The 23,786-nt window shown below is 54.8% G+C and overlaps 3 long non-coding RNA genes across 5 annotated transcripts; 2 read left to right on the top strand and 1 right to left on the bottom strand.

Moving 5' to 3' along the window:
* Positions 1-407: 407 nt before the first annotated feature.
* Positions 408-5,287, top strand: LOC112584453. The gene is made up of 3 exons (XR_003108630.2): positions 408-3,310; positions 3,543-4,191; positions 5,060-5,287. It is a non-coding gene; the product is annotated as an uncharacterized LOC112584453 (long non-coding RNA).
* Positions 5,288-12,510: 7,223 nt separating this feature from the next.
* On the bottom strand, positions 12,511-17,140 carry LOC112584452. 3 transcript variants are annotated; one of them, XR_006550339.1, is made up of 4 exons: positions 15,032-17,140; positions 14,254-14,790; positions 13,812-13,945; positions 12,511-13,052 (listed from the first exon to the last, which is right to left on the bottom strand). It is a non-coding gene; the product is annotated as an uncharacterized LOC112584452 (long non-coding RNA). The 3 variants fall into 3 exon arrangements; XR_006550337.1 differs by having other exon boundaries at positions 13,812-14,790; XR_006550338.1 differs by lacking the exon at positions 12,511-13,052 and having other exon boundaries at positions 13,064-14,790; positions 15,032-15,519; positions 15,769-17,140.
* A 3,124-nt stretch (positions 17,141-20,264) lies between these two features.
* LOC112584312 lies at positions 20,265-22,731 on the top strand. The gene is made up of 3 exons (XR_003108529.3): positions 20,265-20,451; positions 20,621-20,756; positions 21,057-22,731. It is a non-coding gene; the product is annotated as an uncharacterized LOC112584312 (long non-coding RNA).
* Positions 22,732-23,786: the final 1,055 nt, after the last annotated feature.

The following is a 23,786-nucleotide window of genomic DNA, read 5'->3' as shown; positions in this document are numbered from 1 at the left end:
TCCAGCTGTGAGTCAGCTTCACAAATTCCAGCTCGAGCCTCCATGCCTGGAATAGACTGTCACCCAGCCAGCTGGTCACTGGCCTTAGAGACGTTAGAACTGGAGAGGAATCAGTGGTCACAGGCAGGAAATGACACCATGGGAAGCTGGTCACTGACGGCCATTGAGCGCACAGCCGAATGTTGGAAAAGACCAGCAGGCCCCCAGCAGAGACAGGCTGGGTGCCTGATAGACTGTTCAGGGGGTGCTGTGCCTTATCCAGACTGGAAATCCTTCCTTCTCTGCAAACTTCATTCACATCACGAGAAAAAAGAAGGGTGCAGAGAGGCATACTGGGCCACCCCAGGCTCAGAAAAGAAGAAGAAAGAGTAGAACATCTTCACGGCCATCTGCGGAAAGCCCCTCTGGGAGCACACCCAGGAAGCTGGTGGCCTGGTTCCATGGGCTGGATGCTCAGGATCAGGTGGGAAGGACAGGGCGTGAGAGTGGGATTTTTCTGAAAATACTTTCATGTTATTCTGACTCTTTTCAAGCATATGACTTATTTGGGGGAGAACACAGATGTCCTTGGACCTTAGACTGTTCTGTGTTCTGTAGCAGAGGGCACTCTGCCGATGTCACTAAGGTCATGGCAGGCCATGCAGGCTCAGCGTGTAGGTCTGCAGTCACAGGCCTGCTGAGAAAACACTGCTCTTTTTTTTTTTTTTTAAGATTTATTTATTTTTAATTTTTGGCCACACCTTGCAGCATGTGAGATCTCAGTTCCCTGACCAGGGATTGAACCCACAACCCCTGCATTAGAAGGCTGAGTCTTAACCACTGGACCACCAGGGAAGTCCTGAAAACACCGTCCTTGATTGCACACAAGGCCACCTGGTGAGCCGAGCGTGCCAGCAAGGATCCCTGCAGAATGTTTTTAAACACCGTAAAGGGGTTGTATGCTCAAGAGCAGATCCTAAAGGGCTGGGCAAACCTGGGCCAGGGTGACCGACACACAGCTGACCCTGGGCAGCGAGGACTCAGGTGAGTACACAGCCTCCCCAAGTGCTGGCAGGAGGAGATGGAAGAGCAGCCAGCAGACACAGGACAGCCTCTGGGGTTAAATAAATCATGGGGCGTATGCTCACCCACGGCCCAGGGCCCAGGCCTCTGCTGTATCTTATAAACAAATAGGCGATGGTCCACATGGCCTCCCCTGCCTCCACTTGTAGCTGCCTTTCCGTTCTCTGCCTGCTCCTGCCTCCCTGTCTTTCCCCAGGACTTGTTTGGGTTCACGTCTCTGTGGCCACCCCGAGCTCCAAGTCACAGCTTCCTGGCGGGGGCCCAGGAGACGCCTAAGCTGAAGGTAGTGATAACTCAGCGGGTGGGCTGCCTGGCGCCTCGCCTGGCAGAGACCTGGGCCCTGGGAGGGCATTCCTAAGACCCCCTTAGCCACAGTGTGAGCTGACACGCCAGGGTACCTGGGTGCAACGTGGGGGTGCAGCGTGAGCGAGTAGGGGGACGTGGGAGGCCTGGAGAGGGGAGGACTCGGATGGACACACAGGCATTTTGTCTGCAGGGGGAAACCCAGGACACAGGTGGACCACAGCTCCTCCGAGAACCCTGCCCTCCAGGAACCCCGCCCGCGGGCACAGGCCAGAGGCCATGGGGGATTTCCAGAAAGGGGGCACTGAATCTGTGACACTTCCTTCTGAGGGTCTCAGGCTCTCTCTCTGCAGGAGCTTGCTGGCACTGCCATGACCGAATACCAAATGGGGGTGGGGGAGGTGTGTTCCATGATGGAGATGCATTCCTCCCAGTTCCAGAGGCCGGAAGTCCAAGGTCAGGGTGTCAGAGGTTTGGTTCCTCCCTCCACGGCTTGGAGGCAGCCACCTTCTCGCTGTGTCCTCACCTGAACCGCTGGTCTCTCTGTGTCTAAATGTTCTCTTCCTGTAAGGACGCCGGCCAGATTGGATCAGGACTACCCCCAGCAGCCTCACGTACACTTAATCCCTCTCTGAAGGCCCTGCTCCACGTACAGCCCCTGACTCCACATACAGGAGACTCCCATCTCCATGTACAGCCCCATCTTGGGTCTCAGGGTACAAATCTGGGGACATGACCCAGCCTGGAGATGACACTATCTGGAATTCCAGCCCCAAACCTCTTCACTAACTGAAGGAGGTAAATGGGATGAGGAGACAGAAGTATCGACTGAGTTTGGAATGAAGCACCCCAGGCTTCCAGGAAGGGCTATCTCGTCCTCTGCTTACAGAAAGGGTCCCGTCCACGTGATGAACCTGGGCCCCTGGCAGGGCAGATGTGTCTGGTCTGAGCAGGAGGAGCTTCCTGGGAGTGGACGGTGGTCAGACACCTGGACCCTGGGCCTGAGGGAACTCAGGTTGTTGCTGGGGGCGGAGAGGCAGGGGAGGAACGAATGGACAAATTCCTTGAAAGCAACAGAAGCCTCCCGGCCATGAGTGACCCAGTTCCACTGGTGGCTGGACTTCAGGTGCTGCTGGAACCCGAAGGAGGTGGGCCACGAGGCCGGGGCTGAAGCAGCCAGGAGTCTGCAGCTGCTGCTCCTGCTATAGGTCTTTCTGTTCAAAACAGTGAAAGCAGTCAGAAGGCCTGTCACACAGACGACTCAAGATCTCAGAGTTTCATTTCAAGTTTCTAAAACCTCCAGACAACTGCCGGGCTTGCTCTGCTCACCATCGTCCCCCACTCCCCAATAACAGGTGTAAACTGACATTTTCCACCCCCAGTGTGGAGGAGAAAAGGGACTCCCTGCCACCCTGTCTTGTCTGCAGGACTCCAGAGCTCATCCCTGCAGCCTACCCCAGCCCAGCCTGCCCCTGGCTTTTTTAGGGGCCCCGGGCTCCCTCCTGGCCACACTGGCTGTGGTCCACAGGATGAGGGCAGAGGGGAAGGAAGAGGCTACAGGATTCAGGAAGGACAAATGGAATCGGACAGATGGACGAGAACTCGGGGAACTGAGGACCAGCCAGGTGGGCTGACACAAGCTTCTTTCTCCCCTGCAGTTTCCAGGTCAAGGTCTGACCTGGCCTGGTTCCCCCGCCTGCCTTCAACCTCGCATACCCCATACTGCCCTCTGGAAGGCCCCTGTGTTTACTCCCAGTCACAAAGCCCCTCCTGGGTCCCTAGGTGTTCTTGGGCCCCTTGATCAGGGTGGGGCCTCCCTCTTTGTGGCTGGGAGTCCAGGGCAGCAAGCTGGCCCTGGCAGGGGCCAAGGTGCTTTCATTTCAGGAGCTGCACAGTGAATACAGACCTGCCTGAACCAAGATTATAATTCACCTTCACTGGGAAGGTGAGGGTCCCAGGGCCCTTTTAGGGGCCATGTTGGTGGGTGGACCTCAGATTAGTAGGGCAAAATCAGGCAGGGGTAGGGGGTGGAAGGAAGGGTGTGGGGAGGGCGGGTTGGGGAGAGCGGGGAAGCGTGGTGAGGGCAAGCTTCCCTGGGCCTGGGAATCCCAATGCACCGATGCTGGTGGGTCATAGCCTCCACACGTAATGTCCCCTGTGTCTGACTGTGACTCCAGGGCACCATCACTTCTGCAGACATCTATCTGGCTTTAACAGGAGCAGAAGGTATCCATTAGCCCTTCTTGAATTTCCAAAGAAAAGGAGCCTAAATCTGACTTCCCAGGAAACACCTTCAGCTCGCGCCCTTCCTCAGCCATACCCACAACACCCAAGGCCCCACAAGGTCCACATCTAAACCTCTCGGTAATGAAACTCGGGCTGTAATCTAGAGAGCCTCCGGACCCCTAGGGGGTGGGGGAGCCCCCTCCTTGGGCACAGTGGAGCTTAGTGATGGAGTTCTTGAGAGCGGGCAGAGGAAGGGGGCTCCCACTCTACAAGATGAGATCTCCCAGTGATAAATGTATAGTCCCCAAGGACTTCATTGTGAGGCTATGTCACATATCATCTCATTTAATCCTCCAGGAGCTATTCCCATCGCAGATATGAGGAAACCAAGGAGCTGACCCAAAGGGTAATGTGCCCAGGGTCATAGGGCTGGCCAAAGGAAGGGGCCAGGTGACCCCATGGCCCTCCGGTCACCACCAGGCTATCCTACCTCCCCCATTGATAGATGTCAACTCTGAGGAGTTGGTGGACCACCAGCAAGAGTGACCTTGGCAACCAGGGAAGGTTGTCCTGATCTGCTGTCAAGAGCACCCAGAGCAGGTGGGAGAAGACCCAAAATCAGGTCGGGGAGGACTTTGGAAGAATATGCCTCCAGTGCACAGGCCAAATGTTTTCATACCTCATGGAGGCATATTGATGTATCATATAATTCATCCATTTCACTATACAGTTGAATGGTTTTTAGTAAATTTACAGTCAACTTGTGTAATAATTAACATAAATATGTTTGATAACATCTTCATTATCCCAGTAACATTTCCCCATTTTCCAAACCTGTTTACCTGCAGGTCAAAATCTAACCCACAGATGTATTTGAGCCACCATATTTTATTTTTTTAATAGTTTATTTATTTATTTGGCTATGCTGGGTCTTAGTTGTGGCTATGTGAGATCTAGTTCCCTGATCAGGGATTGGCCCCAGGTCCCCTGCACTGGGAGCATGGACCACTGGGGAAGTCCCTGGGCCACCAAATTATAATTTTTTTTTTTAATTTGTAGCTTTTTGAAGCAAGACAATTTCATGTAACATTTTAAAGTTTGAACTTTTCTTGAAAGATCTGCAGATTGGGCAAAACTGGACCCTCCATTCAAGGCAAAACCAGCTGTTCCTCTCAGACAAGCGTGTGACTGCCTCCCCCTCCCAGATCCTCAGCATGGGGCCCAAGAGGGTCCCCAGACCACGGCCTGACACCTGGCTCTGGGTTCAGGCAGCTGGCACAGCCGTTGTGGCCGCCCTGCTGTCACAGAATCAGTTCTCGGTTTTCTCTTAAAGGAGGCAAACTTCTTACTTGGCGACCTTCCCCGAAGGCCAGGCCGCCCCGCAGTCGGGTCTGTCCTCTCGTTCTCCTGCACATGGGTTTGCTCTCTGCACACCGGGGCCTTTCTCGAATCTTGCTTCTCTCCCCAGGGACCTCGTGACAGTGGCTCTGGGGACGATGCTCTTCGTTACCATGGTTGACCTGCTGGCCCTCCACCAACTTCTGCTTGACTCCTTTGGTTTTGTACAGAGGTAATACCTTCAGGGATTTCTTTGGAAGGAATGATGCTAAAGCTGAAACTCCAGTACTTTGGCCACCTCACGTGAAGAGTTGACTCATTGGAAAAGACTCTGATGCTGGGATGGATTGGGGGCAGGAGGAGACGAGGACGACAGAGGATGAGATGGCTGGATGGCATCACTGACTCGATGGACGTGAGTCTCAGTGAACTCCGGGAGTTGGTGATGGACAGGGAGGCCTGGCGTGCTGCGATTCATGGGGTCGCAAAGAGTCGGACACGACTGAGCGACTGATCTGATCTGAATACCTTCAGGGGAGGTGGGCCCAGCCCCAGGGGGTGAAATGTGATTGATTGGAGCCACGTTGGGGGAGGGAGGCCTGGCTTCTTCGACAGTGACTGGTTTGGAGCAGGTGTGTGACGTGCTCTGGTCAGAGCACGAGGCGACCCTGACCTTGACAGGGGGTTTTGGAGCAGACACCACCCTGCACCTTTGCCATCCTTGCTTATAGTCACAATGGTATGTTGTGGAGTTGGTGATGGACAGGGAAGCCTGGCGTGCTGCAGTCCATGGGGTTGCAAAGAGTCGGACACGACTGAGCAAATGAACTGAACTGAATAATGTGTGTAACAGTGGGCGCTGCAGCAGCCACCTTGGGTCACGAGGGCTGAGCTGAGGGGACCACAGAGAAGCTGGGACAGAGCTGTGAGAGTGTTGAGCGCCTGCCTGTCTGAACGCCTCTTCTGGACTCTTATGTCGTGGGATTAGACGCCCTGCCCTTCAGGCCTCTCCTAGCTACACGTTCTGTCATTGGAAACCAAAATGATTCTGGCTGCAGAGTCACATTCTCATCCTGGTTCCCACTGCTCGTTCAGCTCATCACCCACATTTCAGGGTGGGTTTTTCATATTTAAGGCCACAGTCACCATTTTATGTTTGAATGTTTATTTATTTTTAAATCTCAAGAGCTGAGTTCTCCCTCGTCTTAAATCCAGAGTTCGTCCATACATGATAGGCCCTAAAACCCAGATCACAGAGGACTATGGGGTCAAACCAGGACTCAAACAGTAAAGGCAGGGAACCTGTCCCAGCAGGTATAGCCCCGCCAGCAGCAAGAGGGCGGAGAGGGCCTTGGCCCTGAAGACATGTGACATGACTCTGCCCTGCCAGCCTCCACCCACCAGCTCCTCATAATCAGAGAATCCACAGTCCCTTATGTGGCAAAGCTCCAGCTGCTCCAAGCCTCACCTCACCCAACACCTGGGGCTCCCTACTGCTGGGAGGAGGGGCAGCCCCACCTACTGGACCCGGCCCATCACTGTGTCCACAGCTCTCTCCACTACCATGAGCTCGTCTCATGGGCACCCTCTGTGCCCGTGTCTCTGTCCATGGGTGCTAGTCCCTAAAACTCCTCTTTTGTTGTTGTTCAGTCACTCAGTCGTATCCAACTCTTTGCGACCCCGTGGACTGCAGCACTCCAGGCTTTTCTGTCCTTCGCCATTTCCCGGAGCTTTCTCAAACTCACGTCCGTTGAATCAGTGATGCCACCTAACCATCTCTTCCTCCGTCGTCCCCTTCTCCTCCTGCCTTCAATCTTTCCCAGCATCAGGGTCTTTTCTAAAACTCCTCTGTTACGTAGGATAATTACGGTGCCAGGGAAACCAAGGCTCAAGGAGTTCGAGTCACCTGCCCAAGACCAAAGCCATGGCACCCCACTCCAGTACTCTTGCCTGGAAAATCCCATGGACGGAGGAGCCTGGTAGGCTGCAGTCCATGGGGTCGCTAAGAGTCAGACACGACTGAGCGACTTCACTTTCACTTTTCACTTTCATGCATTGGAGAAGGAAATGGCAACCCACCCCAGTGTTCTTGCCTGGAGAAACCAGGGACGCGGGAGCCTGGTGGGCTGCCATCTATGGGGTCGCACAGAGTTGGACATGACTGAAATGACTTAGCAGCAGCAGCAGCCCAAGACCAAAGAGCTTAGACCCTGCCACACTGGGTCTGCCTGTCTCTGTATCAGCCCTGTTCCTTTGCCCCGCTGCACTCAGATCCCCAGGAGCTCCTGGGAGTGGCCTTGGGCTGCAGCTCAGGGCTCTCTGGATGGCTGCTCTCTAGAGCCCTGAGTCTGAACTTGCCTCTTAGGCCCCCAGTCTTAAAGGAGGACCCTCTGCCCTGGCACACATCCTGAGATTTGTCGTAGGAACCTGTCTTAGGAACCAGCCCTTGTCTGCCTCCTTCTTGCCTGTCCCCCTCCCTGGAGACATCTCCCCCTGTGATAAGCCCCACCCCCCAATGATGCCTCCATTGGTAATAGAACCAGAGGCAGCACATAGGCTGTGTTCTTGCCAAGAAGCTTTAATCAGAATCTAATCAGGCCTTTGAGGTCTAACTTTCAGCTTAAAATATATAGATATATATGATTGCAAATGCACTTCTACTTGAATCAATTTCTAGTTTCCAGTTTTATTCTTATTTTTTAAAGTTATTTTATTGGAGTATAGTTGACCCAGTTTTCTTAAACATAAGGAAGAAATTCCACCCTCGCCTTTGAAATACGTTCTTTGGTCAGTGTAATGATGTCCTTTCCCATGCTCCCTGAGATTGTGGGGAGTGACGGGGGACCCAGGACAGATGTGTCCTCTGAGGACCGGGCCGTGTGTATCTGCTGTAATCCTTTGTGTCCAGCAACAACATTGGTAAATTGACAGGAATGCCATCCGAGGCCCAAGAGTCCTGGCCTGGACTTCCCTGAAGTCTAGGGTTTAAGACTATGTGCTTCCACTGAAGGAGACACAGATTCAATCCCAGATGGGGCAACTAAGATCCCACAGGCCACATGATGCGGCCAAAATTTTTTTAAAGGTGAAGGGGACTTTCAGTAGCTAAGACTCTGCGCTCCAAATGCAGGGAGCCTGGGTTCAATCCTTGGTAAGGGAACCAGATCCCACACGCTGCAACTAAAGATCTTGCTGGCCTCCATGAATATGGAGAATCCCGTGTGCAAATACAAATAAAACTTAAATTAAAAAGGCGAAGAGCCCAAGCCTGACTTCAGTCAAGCTCTGTCAAGCAGAGCTCAGGGAACGTGCCTGGAGGGAGGTGTAGTGGTGTAAGGGGTCTGGGGGAGGGGCCCTTGTTCCATAGAAATAGCACAGGAAACGCTAAGGATCATGGTACCCTAGCCCTTCTGCCCTTTGGAACCCCTAACCCGACAGAGGGAAGCTTCCAGAGCTCCCCAGTGATCAAAGTTTTAACCAGTCTTCGCTAGAGCATCCGGGCTCAGGGAAGCAGGCAGTCATCCACGCCAGCTGGGTTACCAGCACCATTAAGCAGTGGTTTTATGGGGCTACCTGGTCTCTGGAGGAGGAAATGGGCTATAGACAAAGAAATTAGCATTCTAAAAGGAGAAAATCCGTAAAGCAGAAAAGGACCCAGAGATCAGAGCCCCAAATCCTGCCTTTAAGCAGGATGCCCGTGGAGGGGAAGTGTCTGCCCAGACCACCTAACTCGTTAGCGGCCAAGGAGGGCCTGCTGATCCTTGCTCTTACTCTCCCATCCTCAACCTCTCCAGAGAAAGGACCCCCGCCCTCCACCCACGGACCAACAGTCTCAGGTTTGTCCTTCCTCAGATCCTCAGCCTGCTCTCTCCTTCCTGCCCATGGGCACCACGCAACCCCCAGGGGCCTTGTGTCCATAGCAGAGAGCTGGGCCCTGTGGGCGTTCTGGCCACAGGCGTCATCGCGAATGATGTCCAAACCTCTGCAACACTCACACCGCCCCAGCTGCCAGGCCAAGGCCCCGAGCAACAGAGCCTCTGTCAACAGAGGGGCCCTGACTTTGAGCTCCAGAAAGAGACAGAAAGTGTCCTCTGCCACCAGACTCGTCTCGGGTGGGGGTGAGGGGTGGGGAGGGAGTTCCAGCCATGTTCTCATGTAAACAAACAGCAAGAAGGAAATAATAAGGTGGAAAAAGAGCCAAGGGGAAAAACAAGCAAACTGTGGAAATTGCACTGTGATTACAGCCGACTCTGCTGCGAGGACTGGTGTGTTTACTAACCTAGTCAAAACCAAACAATCTATGAGCCCCTGGGGAGGGGACCAGTGGGTGAGTCTGCCAGGTCTGGGGCAGTCAAAGAGGTGAGCGGTGGGGGCTTTGGGGAGAAGGAGCAGGGTTGGGGCAGTCCTGCTGGAGACTATCTGTCACCGGTTTGGTCCAGCTGATGCAAAGTCCAGGACCTAGCGGCTTTGGCCCCCAAGGACTTGGCAGCTCACAAGGGAGTCAGAGCAGACAGGAGCCTGGGAATGTCTGTGCCACTGCTAACTCGGGGGTGCTGCCCTGGCCGACTCTGCCCCCAGGGAGAACCCTGCTCCCCAGTGAGGATCCTGCCTCTGGGGAGGACACTGCCCCCAGTGAGAACGCTGCCCACCCCCGCCCCCGGACCCTGTCCCTGGAGAGGACCCTCCCCCCCCACCCCCCGGTGAGGATGCTGCCCCAGGCGAGGATGGCACACGGGTGTCTGCATGGCAGAGACAAGCATAAGGGCCCCAGAGAAGCCCTTCTGAGGTGGGGGGAGGGAGGCCCCTTCCAGTCTCTCCTGGGCTGGCGGTTCTGCTTTGGTGTCAGGACCTGCGGCCGAGGTAGAAGGACCGCCGGCCCCGCCGGGCGGCTTTTTCTGCTCCCAGCTGCTTCTGTCTCTCTCAGGCTCCTGGACACAAACAGCTGAGCAGATAAACAAGTCTGCAGCTGCTCCTCCTCCTCCTCCCCCGACAGCAACGGCGACGCCGAGGTCCCCAAGCTCCACCCCTCCTCCCCTTCTGCCTCCATCCTCAGCAGCCAGGCTCCCTGCAGAGGCAGCTGCTCACTCCCTCACCACCCCTGCCAGGGCTGGGGAGGAGCCCTTGGAGGAGCCTTGCATTCCCCGCCCCCCCACACCAGGGTTGGGGAGGAGCCCTACATCCCCCCCACCCCCAGCAACCACTTCCAGCAAAACAGTTGTGCAGCCCCTGGTCCCTGAGGAACACGAGGCTGCCAGGCCCAGGAAATCCACGAGGAAGGGGTCCATCTAATGCGGATGCAGGGGAAGGTGTCTGGGGTGGAGGGGGGCCCAGAGGCCAGGGCCCAGGGGAAACCCTGAGAACAGGCCACCATGCTGGTAGCACTCGTGTGTGTGTGTGTGTGTGTGCGTGCGCGCACACACACACACACACACGCTTGCTCTCATTAACAAACTAAACGTTGTCACAACAGATTCTGGGCTGGCAGTCAGCTCCGGGCGGCTCTGGGTAACAAGCCCCCAGCGCCCGGGGCTCTACCACTGAAGGCCCGTCCTGGGAGAGCTGGTGGGGCCCCCAGAGGTTTCCTCGGCAATTTGAGTCTAGGTTACTCCTGACTCACCTGAGTTCTGAGAAGCTGAACAGGACACCCAGGACAACGCCAGCCTGTCTTACCCCAAAGCACCCGCACTCCCCCTGTTTGAGGAAAACAAGCTCCTGTCCAGGTGCTGACCCTGTGCCCTTCGTCCATACAGCCTGACGCCACTCTGTGGGAAGCAGCAGGAGGGCTGGGCTGCAAGGCTGGGAGCTGGTCTCAAACTCTTTGAGGGCTGTGTGATCCTGGACAGGCTACATAACCTCTCTGAGCCTTCGTGTTCCCAGTGGCAAAGTGAAAATACAATCTGCCTCACAGCTTCAGCTCCTCTTTATTTTCCAGGTGACATGAAGGTGCTTCCCCTGCTGGGGGGCGGGACATGTGGGAGGGGGTCAATCCCTGGATGGAGAACTACGGAGAGGCCAGAAAATAAGTCAATAAATACAATCATGTTCTTTTCTGTAAATTCCTTGGGAGGCAAGGTGGAAAGGGGACAGTGGAAGTGGGAGGAGCAAAGTGCCCCACACCCAGTGCCCCAGGAGGTCCATGTGACGCTGGTGGGTGGTCCCTCCTTGCTCGTGAGGCAGGGTCCTCAGCCGCTGTCCACGTGCTACTGCCACTTGGGGCCAAGCAGTTCCTCTTTGTGGCCCCAGTTACGACAATCAAAATGTTTCCAGACCCAGCCCAGGGTCCTGGGCGTGAGGAGGACGCAGGGGCCCTGGCTGAGAGCCTTGGCCGCTCCAGGGAGGCAGGGAGGCCACGAGGTCAGAAGGAGGCTCCCCAGCCTCCCTCAGCGAGAGCAGAGGACCACACCTGGGGGGAGGACGTGGCCGCGGAGAAGGCTTTGCAAGGGAGACACGGGCCTGCCATCCACAGGTCGGACCCCCAACCCTGGCCTGGTGGGCCTCGCCTACTGCTGCACCTTCTTCTCACCTTTGTCTTGTTTGCAGAACTGGGGTGAAGTTTCAATTAACAGGAAAATGACAAGGAGTAGGAGTTGGCTCTGCTCCAGCCCTTTGCTCTGTGGCCTGAGAGGAGCCCCGCGTCTGTGCGTCTGGGACACTCCAGTGTGACTGTGGTCAAACCGACTGCTCACGAAGGGTCATGAAGTTCCTTCTGTCATTGACAAAACTACTCCCCAAGCTCCCCCGACACAGCAAGCGCCGTGGATGTGAGGAGAGGCCTTTTCCTGTTCCTTCCAGGGCGAACCGTCTGACTCCAGAGAAAAACCGTCCCAATAGAAGGCTCTAAGCAGAAAATTCCCCACAGTCTCCAGTAGTGTGAGTTAGGAAGCCAGTTCCACCACTGGGAGCCCTCAGGCCCGACCCCGATCTCAGTTTCCTCATCTGTTAAGTGGACATAATGATAGCACGCATGTCACTGGATAATTACCAGACTCACAGGAGAGAATACACATAGGGTAGTTAGTGAGGTGTTGGCACATAATTTAGGGCAAAAAAAAAAAACTTGTGGGCAGCAAATACTTCCTGGGTTCCATGCACCGGGCACTGAGCTGGCTCAGGGCACTTGGAGGTGAGGTCTGCGGTCACCTAGGGCCCTGGCAGGGCTGCTGGACGGACACTGTGGAGGCATCTGGCCCCGACCATGGATGCTGACGGGGATGTCCATGCTGGGTCTGGAAGCAGGGCCAGTGGCCTTCAGCCTGGTGAGGGAGGCAGAGCCCTGCCCACCGGCTAAACTGAGTGCATCTGAACAAGGCTGCACATCGGGTGGGGGTGGGAGGGAGCCCTCTCCATCAGACACAGTTTCCCTCTCTGTCACCACCACCAGGCAGGGGGCTGGGAGTGGCTCCTCAGGCTCAGATGTCACAGCATTTCCTCGAACCTGTGTTTTCTGCTGGCATCATCCTCTCACCAGCCCTCCTTCCCCAACAGCCTGGACCTCAACCCTTCACCTGCTCTGCATTCCTGGAGCCACACCATCACCTAGAAACGGCCTGGAGTACCTTCTGAACACAGATGGCACGTAAGCACAGAGGTAAGTTAGCTGTGAAGTACAAGCGTGTGGATGAGAAGTCGGGCTCTGCAGGGTGCCAAGCTTGTCTCCTCCAGGGCAGCATCTTCCCGAGTCCCCGGCCCCCATGGACACTCTGGGGGCTGTATTGGGCCTCCTGGGACAGTCCCTCTGTTTGCTTGCCCCTGAGATACCCTCACCTCCAGGCAGGGGCTCTTGCACAGGCCCTGAGCTCCCCGGAACCCACCCGCCCAGAGCAGCCTATCCAGCTCCTGGCCTTCAGGCTAAATGCCCACGATTCTCCATCTCCAGACAAGGCTGACCAGCCTCAAGGCTCCAGCTCAGGCCTTTGGGAAGATTCACTGCAAACGAGAGAACCGCCCCTTATCCGTCCCACCAAGGCCTCTGCTCGCGGTTCCTCAGCAGCATCACCGGCCCATGGGAGGCAGAGAGGCCAGGAGCTGCCCACGGGGAAGGGCCCGGGGCTGGGTAGGGGGACGGCTCAGGCACCCGCCGCAGCATCTCCGAAGACCGCAGATCATGTTCCACAAACACCCACCTGGGGGCAGAAAGCAGAATGTGGTTACTTGTGACCTGCCTGCCCTTTGTCCAGGAAGAGGAACATTCCACAGAACACACATCCAATTGTTGTGTTGTGCACCTTGAATTCACAGTGTCATGTGTCAGCTGTTTCTCAGTAAAACTAGGAGAAAAGAAAGAGTAAGAAGAGGCCCGGAGAATCGATGGGAATTGAGAGTCCAGAGAGGAGATGAAGGGGTGGAGAAGCAGGGACCCCAAAGACTCCCTGTGGCCGGCCTGGGCCCTGGTCCCAGAAGGCGCAGTAAGGAGCCAGGACTCTGAAGACTAGGCCCCTAAAAGGATGGATTTAGGAAACCAGGGAAGCAAAAGTGTCAGCTTTGTGTGTAGGGGTGTCCTGTGTCTCCTGCCTTCAGTGACGACCCAGTGGACACAGCTCTGCCCCGGGTGGTCAGGGTAAATGCTCACCAGGCTTCCAGTCTGAAAGGCCTCGGGAGGGGACTGGGCATGGGCACCTCCCATGGCCAGCCCCGGAGACAGTGAAGGCCGTGGGTTCACAATACACTGGGCGGGGGGCACCCACCAACCCTCTCCTTATTGATGGGAAGGTGACAGCTGAGTGACTGGATGGCCAGCTCTGTGCTCCTCCCCTGGGCACTGACCAGTAAGTACAGAGAGATGGACAGACAGACAGATGGACAGACACGGGTGCAACGCAGAGGCTGTAGCTGTGGAGCAGGGGTTCTAGCTGTGGGCACAGGTTGGGATGGTAACAGCTGACCTTTGGCCTGCGATCAGCCTCCAGTCCCCCAGGGCTCCTGCCTGGGGGCTCCTGCAGCCCACCAACCGGGTGCCTGTGCTCCAGCTCAGATTTCCTCACTCTGAGACCGTGGTCTTAGGAAGCTGCCCCTGGCTCTGCCATAGCATCAAACGAAATGGGGTGACATGTGGTGGTCGCCAAGGACGCCCCGGCCTGGGGGAAGCCAGGGCCTGAGCCACAGCTTGGACCAGCTGCTCGCCCAGACCCGAGCCCCTCAGGACCCCCGCCAGGCCCCCTTCTAAGACCCAGCATTCCCTGGGCTTGCTGTGGGAGCCGCAGGCAGCCCCCCCAGGGTTGTGAGAACTGACTTCCCCGAGTGTCACCAGCTGCAGACGCCCATCGTAAACCGTCCCAGCTTCCAGCCACCCAGGGCTTTCATCCCCCCACCCCAGCTGCTCATTACCCTGCTTAATTAGGCCAGGAAGTGCTCTGCAGAGGACACTCTCAGCAGGAGGTGAGGGGGGTGGGCATTGGGGGAGGTCCCTAGCAGCTCCACTTCCTGAAGTTCCAGTGGGGGCTGCTGGATGTGGTGGGAAGATGCTTGTTTGCTCCCGGCCCTCAGAGCTGGTCTGAGCGCTTGGAGAGCCTGCCTGCCCCCAACCGCTACCCTCCTCCCTGCTCTGCAGAGCAGCCTCCCACCCCACCCCCACACCGCCCCCAAGCTCCCCACCAGAAGAACTGGCACCTACAGAGTTTCAGAGAGAATCGCTGCCAAAGACAGGGCCTGAGACGAGACCACCTTCCATTTCCAAACGGCCTGACCTTCACCCTGAGCCTCTTTGGTCCCTGTGAGGCTGGCTAGCCCCCCACCCCCACTACCCGCACGCCCCCCAGCAATGTAGCAGGAATGCTTCAGACTGGGGGTTAACCGCACAGATGGGCTGATGGCCCCATGACCTCCAACAGACTGCTCCACTCCTCTGAGCCTCGGTTTCCTTCTCTGAAAAAAATGGACAGCGGCTGTGATTTCGAGGGGTGTCCCCAAAGCAGAAGACCCTCAGGAAGAAGCAGCTGGTGTCCAGTGTCAGATGGCGGCCAGGGTGTGGGTGGGGGTGGGGTGGGGGCAGCATCCTTACCCTTCCACCCCTCATCCCCCAGCTTTGCTCTGGGGGAAACTTGAGGAAGGGGAGACAAAAGTTCTGAGCAACCCCTGCCTATGGGGGCATCCATGCTAAACTTACCTCACTTCAACCGTTAAGTATCTGCTGAGGCTTCGAATAGGAAGGAGTAAACTGAGGCCCAGGCAGGGACAGGGAATAGCCAGGAACGCACAGCAGACCCTGTGCCCTGGTCATGGGCGGATGCCTGGTCTGTTTCATTGCCTGGAAATGCCTGGAAACATCAGAACCACAGTGGGAGGGAGACCTCAATCTCAGCACCCAGCAGGGTCATGTCCTTCAGGGGAAGTTGTCCCAGGACGACTGTCCAAAGGAGCCACCTTCCTGGCCTGAAGCCCATGTCCGCTGGCCTGGAGCTCTGGAGCTGTTGGCCGGATAGTCCTGGCCCACGCTCCATCCATGCTTCATGCCGGCCACTTCCATCATATCAACATTTTCTTAGAAAACGTGCATCTTGAGAAGTGACCTCCTTTCCCTCTCTTGTAGGAAGACAGAAGTGAGGGTTGGTTCTTCTGTCCATCGGCGCTGCGATACGGGTTTCCAGAGTAATTCTGAAAAGAACTCTGCTTTTATCTCATCCACCCCTGGACAGCCAGGGCATGGGGTCTCCCCAACCCCACCTGAGGAGGGCAGGGATCCCTTCATCCCCAAGGAGTACCCGGGACCTGGAGCCTAGCCTCCCTAGGACCTCAGAGGAATCCGAACTTCCTTGGACACATCCCAGGAATGTACCTGCCCTCCCATATCTCTGGCCCTGCTGGTTGTGGTGCTCGGGGACCTTCATGGTTGGAAATCCATACCATCAGAGAGAGTTCCCAGATGAGCCTCCAGAGCCGTGAGCCCTGTGGACCTAAACCTGGAACCCTCTGGCTTGGTCACTCTGGGCTGTGAGCTAAGGGAAGTGAAGCCAGCAGAAGCGTCTGATCACTTGCGGAATGCAGGCTGGGTCAGGGCACAGGGAGGCGGCCTGCACCCCACACTCGGGGTCCCAGCCTCGGTGTGGTCAGCATGAGAACATGGAGCCCAGGCGCTGCCCGTCCTGTGGGGCAGGAAAGGTCAGACCCTCAGCCAGCATGCTGGCGGGAGGATGCTATGAAGGCATTTCTCCCGCCCCCGATCCCCTTCTCTCCACCTCCAGGAGACGCGGCCCCTGCGCGCTCTGACTCCCACACAGAGGCAGGAGCAGCTGGCGGCAAACACCTGCAGCTGCCATTGTTCCCTGACCTAAGGAGGTGGGAGGCCCTGGGGAGAGCCTAGCCCAGTCTCAGTCACAGGCCCACTCGGGGCACTCAGGGTGCCTCCCTCAAGGCGCCCAGGAGAGGCTCCAAGAGGGGATTTCAGGGGTCCTGCCCGAGGGCGAGGCGGTCACCTTCCTTGGTGACACCCTTGTTCGGTCCCCGGCTCCCCTGAGCCTGGCCAGGCCGGGGCCCCCGTGGCTCTCCCTGCCCTCTGGTCTGCCTGGGCCACGACGTCTAAGTGCTGGGCGGCAGTCCCACCAAACAGCTGGGTGCACCCAGGCAAGATGTGGGTGGGCACCTGCCAACCAGCCAGGACACGTGGGACTGGTTCCAGGACATTCCTGGCCACCCATCTACCTAGAACCCAGGTGCCGATGCTGGCTGGGGACAGAGGGGGCTGTGGGGAAGACTGGGCTCCCCATCCAGGTCGTCGGTGTGTTGGGGCAGGCATGGACCCTGCAGGTGACAAGCCCAGTGCAGACAGGAAGGGAAGGTGGGCTCCTGAGAACAGGGGGCAGCCGGAGCAGAGTAACAGGGTGGAGGGGAGCTCTGAGGACCGGGTTCCCAACTGAGAAGCAGAGGTGGGGCGGACGGGGTTCCCAGCTGGAGTCCATAGTCGGCATGGGACCCAGGGGTGGAGAGCAGCACCAAGCCCGCTCCACGCCCCTCTCTTCCTGCTCCTTCCTGTGATTCATCCTGCGACCTGACCGCCAGCCCCTGAATTCCCCATGGACGATGCTGTCAGCCTGGCTCTCGAGGATAAGAGCAGGTGTTTTGAGGTTCTCAGGTGTTAACAAGCCCAGCACGCGGTTACATCACTTACAACACACCGTTTCTCATTTATACCTGCTCATGCCCATCCCCCTCTTCCTCCCATGACCTTCAGGTCCCTCCTCCCCTCCTGTGCTGACCTTGCAGATTTAGAGCCTGCCGTCTCTGCTTCCCTGTCACCTTCATTGTGGCTGTGGGTGACTTTTTCCTCTTTTACAAGTAAACAAATATAACACACTCAGAACAAATCAAGTCCCCTCCTCCTCCTCTGCACAGTGGCTTCTATCCCCCCGCCCCCAGCCCGTGGCCTCTGCCCACATCTGGGTTGCACCATCCAGGGGTCACCTCACTCAAACACACCCACTTGCCTGCTGGACCCAGACTTCCACTCTGGGTTTCTTGTCCAGGGTGTATGCTCAACTGTTGTTTTCAGCTGCTTCACAGTATGACTTAGTCTGGGGGTCATGATTTGTTTAACTTTTCCCTTATCGATGGATATTGGGGTCCCCTCCTTTTTTTTTTTTTTACTCTGATACCTTGGGTAACTTCTTCACAGGGCGGATAAATTTACTCCTTAGAAAACCTTCTTCAACAGGGCAGCACAGGGCTTCCCTGGTGGTCCAGCGGTTAAGAATCCACCTTGCAATGCAAGGAACACTGGGTCGATCCCTGGTCTGAAAAGATCCCACATGACTCAGAGCAACTAAGCCCGTGCGCCGTAACTACTGAGCCAACCACTGAAGCCCGTGTGCCTGGAGCCTGTGCTCCACAAGAGAAGTCACCGTAAAGAGAAGCCCACACACCACAGTGAAGAGTAGCCCCTGCTTGCCACAACGAGAGAAAGCCTGTTTGCAGCAGCCAAGACCTACCATAGCCAAAATAATAATAATAATAAATACATAAATATTAAAAAAAAAAAGGAAAAAAAAAACCTGGGGCAGCAGGAAGACTCCAGCACCGCTAGTTCTGCCTCACTGGCTCTGCCTGGACAGCCTCATGCCATGTTGACCTCGGCCCCTGCCCCCCAGCCCCACCCTGAAGGGGGAAGGTGCCACTTCTCTGTTTCCATCTGGGCCAGGCCGGGCTCCTGTTTCTGCCCACCCACTTCTCTTGGGCGCCCTTTGGACAAAGCGGCCGGGACATCTCCTCTTCCCATCGTCCGCCCGCCCACCAGGCTGCTCTGGACTATCTGCTTCTCTGTCCCACCCCTGTGCTCTGCATCCTCTGAACCTCAATTTCTGGGGGACTTTCTGGGGCCCCGCCAGGGCCTCTGTCACGGTTCTTTGGTTTGCAGCCCTGTCCCCTCACACCCGTGGAGTCCCTCCACCATCTCCTCCCTCCCGCCCTGCTGTGTTCTCACCCAGCAGCCTCTCCTCCAGACCTTTACCAGGTCTGGAGACAGAGTGGAGAGGCAGCGATTATCTAATGAGCCCACACAATGCGGACGGCCAATTAAAATATCCCTCAGTTGTTTCAGGCCTAGGTCTGCCCTTCACAAGATCTGTCATGCCATCTACATGATTGGGTGACAAGAACTGATGTTTATCTTGCTGACAAGCGAGAATTTCAGCAACCTCTCTGGCTCCCCAGATAGAGGATATTTAAATACACTCACATATAATATACAAAAACACACAGAAAGTTACTGTCTGGGGTTTGTGAACTGGAAATCATCCTCAAAATGGGGATTTCTGTGGAAAAGGCTGTTTGCACGGAAACTAAATCTCAGCATTTTATTCACAGACGGAGCCTTTGCAAAATACAGAGCAGAAACGAATGCAGCAGCTTTTGTGACTCCAAAGACCTTGACATTCCTCCCTTCTGCCTTGTTACAAAAGTGCAAACCAGAGGAAGCCTATGGGATGGGACCTGGGGTTGGTGGAGGAAACCTCAACACATTCCTATTTTATTTGCTGATACCAGTCAGAAAACACCCAATGCTCATGACAGTTTTAGAAAACACTTAAATGATTTCTGTTATTTTCCTGAACCAACAACTAGATGTATTATTTTTGGAACTAAAACAATAATCAGGTGCTTTTATTGATTTTAAAAGATTTGACCATTATTATTGAACTCGATTTAAAATATCTTTGGGGGAAAGCATGCATTTAAAAGGGCTTCCCTGGTGGCTCAGTGGTAAAGAATCTGCCTGCATTTCAGGAGACATGGGTTCAATCCCTGGGTGGGGAAGGAAATGGCAACCCCCTCCAGTCTGGGAAATTCCATGGACAGAGGAGCCTGGAGGGCTGCAGTCCACAGGGTCACAAGAATCAGACACGACTTAGCGACTACACTATCACCTCCATACTTTTAAAACATGGACCATACCTTTCTTCAGTAAGTAAAACAAATAAAAGCACATTTGAGGTTTTTCCGACATTTGTTCTCTAGCCAGCATCCTCTATCTTCCCATCCCTGCTCTCCCCCCAGGTTGTCAGTCCTGAGGGTGGGGTATTGTGAAAACTCCCTCAAAGCAAAACAAACACCATTTTTCCCTCCCCCCGCTTAACCTGTCCACTGAGGGGCTCCTGGGGAGACCGTGGGATCTCGGGACAGCAGTGCGTTGCTTATTTCTTTCACTGTAAAACAATGTTCATGGGACACGTTAGGGGTGTGCAGGGCATTTGTTAGTGTCACAGTTTTGGGACTGACAGAACGAAGAAAAGCAGATCTACATCCAGGATAAGTGTGCAACGAGGACACAGAGAGGAACCGTTTCCTTGCTGGAAGGGGTCTGAGGAAGGGAAGCTGTCTCCAGGCATCTGGCCAGTCTCTCAGGGAATAGAACCCTGGTACAGAGCCAGGGAGCTGCCGGGGGGGCTCGCAGTGGCTGTGGGGCCAGGCCAACCGTGGCCAGAGGGAGGTCATCTGTTGGGACCATCCGTGATGTCCACTTCTGCACCAGGGCCTCCGCTCCTGGCCCAGTGTGCACACCTGGGGTGATGGGAGGTGGTCCTTGAGGTACTGACCACCTGATTTCAAGACTTGTGATGAGAATTCCTGCGGACACAGCATCCTGCAGAGATGCTCTCCTCCCAGGTTACTCAGAGGGACCACTGAGGCAGTAAGGGGCTTGCACGGCCCACGACTTGTGCACAGGACATGGCAGTCAGCATCGCTAAGAGCAGACTCTGCACCCTGTGCTCACGTGTCCTGACTCTGTGCTGAAAACATTCGGTAGAGATAAAATAAAAACTCCCACGTGTACACTGTGTACAATGCCTAAAGTAGGTCAAAACCTATTGGGAATACCGAGAAACATGTTTCCTTTCTGGGAAAATTGTTACTTAACTTTGATAAAATCCAACCCTAGTTACTTTACCCAGGAAAATAAAAAAGACATTTTCATTTTGGAAACAAAACCACAACATCAGGTTTAGGTGCTGTAGCTGTTGTTTTCATGGGGATACAGAAATTAGAGTAACCTTTATTCACATGATACAGAAAACCACAAAGCGAAAGTATTCACAGGTTTGTGTTTTTTTTGTAAAAGGCAATTGTTTTGTAAGTTAATAATTTGTTTTTATTTGACTCTTTTTCCCCCTAACGATCTAAAATGGCTTAGTAGGTAACTGTGATGCTTACTTTACAAAATGGGCAATAAATTTTATTCCTAATCCAAGTGGCGTTTATTGCACAGGACGTGGTGTGGGCTGTGGGTCCAGGGCAGAGAGGAAGGACGTTCCAGCCTCTGCAGAGCAACAGTCCTAGGTGAAGAACAGTGTGATGCTGGTGAAGGCTCGAGAACGAAGGCAGCGAAGCCCTGCGTGTATCAGGTATGGGCGAACACCCACCTCCTTCCCCTCAGTCCTATGAAAACAGCCTCATTCCCAGAGCCAGAGCGGGGAGCACCACGCTGAGTGCACCAGCAGGACGGAGACCTGGATGCAGGTGGGGGTGGGGCAGGCAGGAGGAGGCCGCTGGTCACCCGCATGTCCAGATCTAGGCCAGAGCTGGTGACGAGCCCTGCCAGTCAGCACCTCAGGCTCCTGGCTCCACGGCAAGACCCGAGTCCTCGACAGCTCACAGACCATGGAATTTCTCAGACAAATAAACTCACTTAATTGCCTTCGCAGATCATCCGAGTTTCTCGTGGACATTGGAGGGGTGAGATGAATGGTCCACTGCACAGAGTCAGCCTGAAGGCCCACGACGTCGGCACTGTCCCTCCAGCATTCAGAGCAGCCCGGAAGCTCTCCCAATCACACCTGAACCCTGAACCTGGCCTCCATGCACCACAGCTTCCTTCCCACACCACCGCGTGTGTTTGTGTTCACATGTGTGTGCGCCCTGTGTGTGTGCACCTGTGTGTGCTGGGGGCCGAGGCTGGCGTGTTTCACCCCCCATGTTCACGATCACGGCATGCCTCTCCCCCTTGCCTGTCGGTGGTTGGATGACGTGGGATGCTGGGGGGTGGTCTCTTCTGAGCTGCTCTTCCCTCCCACCATCACTCCATTCCTATCACAGGCTGCCAGAGGCAGACCCACACATCCAAACACAAAGCCAAACCCCTCCCCAGGGGTCCAGAGCAAAGGTGGATATTGTCTTCCTTCTCAGGACCCTGGGAGTGACCACGTGGTGAGGCTGTGAGTCCAGGCCCTGGAGTTACTAACCACTTGGCTGAGACACTGTCTTCAGACTTCCTTGGCCTCACCAGCTGCTGCTCCCAGCCTCACTTCCCGTGGGGCACCTGTGCTTTTCTTGTGTTAATATTTGCCCAGTGTCCTTCCTTTGGGGGAACTATCTGCACCAATGCCCCCGTCGCATCTAATTTAGATGGGGAACTAACCCCAGGGGTCCATACCCCAACCACACAGGGCACTTGACAACCCCCTCTAAGCCCATTGGTAGCTCCCTTTTAGTAAATACTGAGCAGAAACCAGGGGCTGGAGGTAAGTTGGAATCAGTGCCTGAGAGCCACCTAACTGCTGAGAATCCTTTCAGAGTGGGTGGCTTGATCCTTGCTTTGGTTCTCTGGGGCTTCCCTTGTGGCTCAGCTGGTAAAGAATCCGCCTGCAATGTGGGAGACTGGGTTTGATCCCTGGGTTGGGAAGATCCCCTGGAGAAGGGGAAGGCTACCCACTCCAGTATTCTGGCCTGGAGAATTCCATGCATTGTACAGTCTGTGGGGTCGCAAAGAGTCGGACACGACTGAGCGACTTTCACTTCACTTTCACTTGGTTCTCTGAGCTTGGTTCCCCACTCCCCTCCTTCACCCTCCCCCTCCCCCCACACCCCCACACCTGCCTCCAGTTAGCAGAAATCCTTTGCTGTTGCTTATAAATAAAGCATCAGACGCAACATTTTAATCTCAGCTTTGCAAAAAGGGAAAAATTAAAGACAGAGTATATATTCATTTGATTTGTGTCATCCATAAGCATACACATGTATGTACGTATAGTTTACCTTTTTAAATGACGCTGCTATAGGCTGTTAAAGGTTAGCAACTAGGTTTGTTTGGTTTTGTCTTTTGAAACAAGGATCCCTGGGAGCATTCTGTGCCTCAGCGAACTCCAAAGTCGGTTCCCGCCTCAGTGATCACACCACCTGCCACCTTCGGGCTCAGCGGCCAAGTGGCTGGCGGGGTCCTGGAATCAAGAGGCCGCCTCAGCAGTCAGCCTCGCTGGAGAGGCCGCTTCTCACTGCGGCCTGCTGCCCGTGTCCCTCCGTTCCCTCTGCTGAAGGATTGAATTTTTAATGTTTTATTCCCCCAGGAAAACCAGCAAAAACAGGGACTTCCCTGGTAGTCCAGTGGTTAAGACTTCATCATCCAACGCAGAGGGCATGGGTTCCATCCCTGGTCGGGGAGCTAAGATCCCATGTGCCTCTCTCGGTGGAAAAACCAAAACATAAAACAAAAGCAATACTGTAATAAATTCAATAAAGACGTTTTGGTCCACACGCAAAAAAAAAAAAAAAAAAAAAAATCTAAGAAACCTGGAAAAAACAAATGGCTGATGAGGTGACTAACACACTCTTAGGATAAAGACACCACCCTCGAGTATTCTTGGTGCTTCAAACTGTTGTGTGATGTGAGCACTGGGCGATTGTGGGTTTCTTCTGCTTTGGCGCATTTCCTTAGTTGGGAGGTGGGGAGAGGTAAATCCCCTTTATATTTAATGAAGAGTATGAAGGACTATACAAATTAACATTCATTCAACCCACTCCTCACATATACATAAGATACCTGGAATGAGCTGGGGAGAGCTGGGGAGCATTACACTAACTCTCAGATGGTGCTCACTGCTCTGTAGAAATGTGTGTCTATAGAAACCCTGTGCTGAGTTAGTTCAGTCATGTCTGGCTCTTTGCACCCCATGGACTTAACACACCAGGCTCCTCTGTCCATGGAATTTTCCAGGCAGGAACACTGGAGTGGAGTGGGTTTCCATTTCCTTCTCCAGGGATAGAAACCCTGGTCTTGATATTTTGGTCATGAACAAAAAAACAACCACAAAAAAGAGAGACTTTGACTCAAGTGTGAAAGTAGGCTGCATCCCATGTAACTGGGGCCACAGAGGTTCTCATCTTTTTGTTCCTGCAGTGCCCAAGCAAAGCTTTGTGTGAATATGAATACATAACGATAACGTGTATCTACTGAAATACAGGGCATTATTGAAATGAAGGAGAAGGGGTAGCAGGGGATGAGATGGTTGGGTGGGATCAGCAACGCAAAGGATGTGAATCTGAGCATACTCCGGGAGACGGTGAAGGACAGGGAAGCCTGGCAAGCTGCAGTCCATGGGGTAACAGAGGCGGACGTGAGTTAGCGACTGAACACACATATTGAAACACAATGACTTTAA

This window comes from Bubalus bubalis, chromosome 4, assembly GCF_019923935.1.
Source record: "Bubalus bubalis isolate 160015118507 breed Murrah chromosome 4, NDDB_SH_1, whole genome shotgun sequence".
Taxonomy (NCBI): domain Eukaryota; kingdom Metazoa; phylum Chordata; class Mammalia; order Artiodactyla; family Bovidae; genus Bubalus; species Bubalus bubalis.
This window is presented reverse-complemented; position numbering and strand designations above follow the sequence as displayed.